The following is a 4,543-nucleotide window of genomic DNA, read 5'->3' as shown; positions in this document are numbered from 1 at the left end:
AAAAATTTCCAGTACTTTAATGTTTATTCAAATATTTAGTTATTTTAAAACTTCAAATTACATTATATGGGAACTTAATATTTTTATGTTTATTAAGAGGGACTATGGGTTTGTAAAGGTTTAGAAAATGGGTGTAACAGTACTTGATTTATTGAAGAACCATGAATTCTGAAATTGATTGCAAAGTAATACTTGGAAATAAATTGCTAAATATCAGCAAATAAACAAGGCTTAACCTTCCACTCACTTACCATCCTGTATCAAATTGTGACCCTAATACTCCACAACATGTTTTTCTCCTTTTCGAAATGGGCAATTGAGAGCTTGACATAACTAACACCATGATGAACCAATAAGTTTTTTGCCTGCCTTCTCCTTTCTGCATACTTCTGTTAATGAGTTTGTTTTGTTCTGTCTGGCCACTTGTGACTTACAACCCCGCAGATAAAGATTAGAGCCCAGATGTCTGGTCTGTAAATCTTTGGCCTGATAAGGAGAAGTCCAGCATGTATCTCTTCAGTCTGATAAAGAGTCTCTTGTAAGTATCTTGTAATGAATAACTCATCCTGCCATGTCATCTGCAGGCTACGTGCCAAAAAGACACTTCTAACCCTTGTCACAGCCATATATAAGCTCTAATGTAAAATTGCCTTTCGGGACTCCATAAAGACAGCCTGCGTTGCTGTCAGACTCTCCGTTGGTGTCACCTCCTAATAAACTTCCCCTCTCTTTCCGACTTAGAATACGTTTCATTGGCTCGACTGCTCCAGGGCATGGACCCTAATCAGTAAGAAAATGAATATTTAGCAAATCCATTGGATATGACTCCATGAACTCTAATTTCTCATTAAGCTTGAGTTAATATCTCCAAATCTTGTCTTTTGTCTTTAACACATCATTACTAAGAAAGCTGAGAACCACAATATTAGCAGCATTTCTAACAGATGTGATTCCCTAGTACTTTTTAGTACTTTTTTCAATAGAAGGGCATTCATTGGCCTCCTCTGTGAAATTTCTCATTTTACCAATTTAATTATTTTTATTTATAGAATACATAAATACAAAAAGGATTTTTAATGAGCCAATCAAACCTCTGAAACACTTAAAAATTTGTGCATGTGTATGTGCTTGTTTGCATACACAGATAGGAAGAAAGAGCTCATAACTTTTATCAGAATTTCTAAAGTATCTATAAACCAGAAAAAAAAAAATGTTTAAGAAGAGCCACTAAAGAATATGGGAAACAAAAGTTTTTGCTGATTTGAATAGAAATATCATATCAGCAATTTTAACACTTTGATCCTAGTTTATTCCATTGGGGATGTACTAAATACAATGGATGCTAACACTAACACTATTAACAAAGATAGAGCAATTGCTTGCTCTGAGGAGAATCTATTCTGAGCATATTCTATGCCTTACCTGATTTAACACTTGGCACAACCTCTTGAAATAGGTATTATCGTTACCCACTTTGAAGTTTAGAATTGTGCAACACTGAAGGTGAACTATTTGCTTAGGATCACATAAAGATGAATGAAAGAGCCAGAACTGGAAGCCATTTCTGGTTTTAAACCTCGTTATCTTGCCAGCAGTAGGGTAGGCACTCAATAAATGTGAACTGACTTCAATTAAAATTTTGATGAAAAAAAATGTGTGATAGCAGGATAAGAATAAAACATTAAAATGTCCTTCAAGTAAATAAACTATAATATTCGTTGTACCCCACCCCAGTCCCATAAATACTTTTCTCTAACAGTTTTAAAAATATGTGATAGTGATTTATATAAAGTCATCTCATGGTTTTAATCACTTTGACAAAGTGTGTCTCCAGCGTGAGGCAGAATTCCTCAGAAGTGCAGAGAACAGAGAGTCCTTCCTTCTGGGCACTCTACTGCTATTAATGTGGCATAAGGTCATATTAAATAGCCCCTTATTCCCACATATCACACTGGTAATGATAGTCAAAGAAACAAACTCATTTTCATATGAGATTCTATTAAACTACATCTTCATCTATACAAGTGCAATAGGTTTTTTTTATTATAGTTATAGTATTTTACACCTATTTCTTTGACATTTTATGAATATTAATTCAGTTCAATTCGCTTCTAACCTATTAAGTGCTTTGGGATATCGATTGCTACATCCATATTAGTATTGCTTCCTTTTTAAAAGCAAAATTATTTAATATATAAATGCAACTTGGAAAAGAGAAATGATGATTATTACCTTTTTCATCTTATTATTAGTAATGATTAAATTAATAATAAGTGGTTATTTAGACAGCATCATATCATTTGCCTTCAGAGGAAAGGAAATGATTGAAATCTATTCACCTGGTAGAATTAACCATATAACAAAAGAGTCCATTTCTTCCTGCTGAGAGAAAAAAAAAAAACAACAGCAGCAGAAGAATGGGACAAGCTGTTGGAGAAAATGTTTATTAGTCTAATTACTCTAAACCAGCAGGATATATGCCTGGTGTGGCTAAGGCGAAAGAGGGCTCTAGCGGAGGTTACAGCCTGTGACGATATCATTTCAATCCCTGTTGCACGCCCGAGGCAACACAGACAATTGGAATTGATTCAACATTGTCATATTTTAAAGCTATGTGAGAAATAATTAAACTGTTTGAGTCATTTCTGGAAAGCAAGAGAAACCAACTAGGAGACCATTTTCTGAACGTCCTGAGAAAGAAGTGAAGTCACGTCACTTAGAGACCTATAAAAGCTTTTCTGAAATCTATTTCTTGACTTGCAATAATAATACGGTTGGGCAATGAAGCGTGTCTTATGAAAATCATCCTTCTGGCTTGTTAATAGTAAGAGTTTATAAAAGTCTGACTGAAAACATCGTTTCCCAACTTGAATCAGCAAAATCTTCTGCAGGCAATGATAGAAGTGGAAATAAGATCAGGTATGAGTCTGTCATGGGCCAGGAGCTGCCCTAGCACAAGACACAAGAAACCTAAGTGGAAGGAAAAATCCAGGGAACTAGTTAGAGAATTACATCTTTATCTGATAAATAGGTATCAGCTGTCAAGGGGGAAACAGAAGACATGAATTAAGGGAAGGGGGTACTGTATCAACTTCTAGGTACTTGCTTTTAAGCTTGGTTAGCTTTTTTTTTTAATGCGCCCTGCATAGATAAGATAGGGTGTCTCGGAGAGACATAATCTTGGGGCAGAGATAGTGAGGTATTGTCAATATTTTCAACGAGAAATGTACGATCTACAGTTAAGGCTAAACTTTAGTAGACATCCCCTTCATATCCTCTTTTAATTCTTATCTGAAGAACTGTGTTAGAACTAGGAACTGAAGAGGCAGCTGTTTGGACCTCAGTTTAATTTGGAGATGGAGATAGATCTCCTGATGTAAAATTAAACTGGAGAGAGTACTAATCATGGAGGTAATCCTCTAAGGTGATGTTTCTGTTTAATTCTGATATTTTAAATACTATTTACCTTTCGTTAAAACTTGATTATTAAATATCTTATTGAATTGCACATGTGCAAAATACGTAGCAAGTCCACATAAGTAAACTATTTTGATCACTTAGAAATGGCAAAAAATCGATTTAACAGAATCATAGCTTTTAGCCCTGTGCCTTTGGTAGATGCTAAAAAGATATTATCTCACATTCCTCCTTCATCTTATTTTTGTATAAGATAAATAAAAAAATACATATATTTTACTTTTAGATAGAATAAATGAAATAAACAGAGAGAAGTTATAGGGCGTGTCCAAATAGACACAACCATAGAGGAAAGAGGATTTAAATACCCAAATGTCTTCCAGCACACAAAATTGTGTCAATTTCTCCCATGCACGTTACAAAAGGAAAACAGAGAGAGATTATAACAGCTGAAACAACTGATAACCTATAGCTAACTAATCAGTTGTTGTCAAGTCAATTCCAACTCATAGAGGCCCTGTTGGACAGGGTAGAACTGCCCTATAGGGTTTCCAAGGCTGTAATCTTTATGGAAGCAAAGGGCCACATCTTTCTCTCCAGGAGTAGCTGGTGGGTTCAAACCACCAAACTTTAGGTTAGCAGCTGAATGCTTAACCACTATAGTTGATGGAAATACGCTAAAGTGAAACCTGTGAGAGCCAGGACTCAACAGGACTGCCTTGTTTTTCTGGGTCTCACAAGTTTTCCGCCTTTGACAGGGCACAGTCTTACCGCTTTTCCATAGCTTGTTTTAGTGAAAAATATTTGAGTTTTCCTTCTCTGACAGGTTTCTGCCATACAGTTTCCAGCTTTCACAGATTTTACTGTATTTGCTGTCTAAAATCAAATGTTTATGTTATTTAGTAATGAAAGGGAATTGTAGCAATTCCTAGGATGATCAAGAAGAGAGAATATTGGGAAGCTATGGGAAGGAATACATTAAAAGAAAATTTCTACATCATTCGACTTTTCTTTTTTAGTTCTACGTGTATAACTTCAACAAGAGCTATTTGTATAGCCAGACCAGAAGAAATTTATCAGTAAGTTTTAGCTTTTAACCTCTTACTGAGGAGCCAAGCATTAATAA

The sequence above is a fragment of the Trichechus manatus genome, unplaced genomic scaffold, assembly GCF_000243295.1.
Source record: "Trichechus manatus latirostris isolate Lorelei unplaced genomic scaffold, TriManLat1.0 scaffold00346, whole genome shotgun sequence".
Classification (NCBI taxonomy): Eukaryota; Metazoa; Chordata; class Mammalia; order Sirenia; family Trichechidae; genus Trichechus; species Trichechus manatus.
This window is presented reverse-complemented; position numbering follows the sequence as displayed.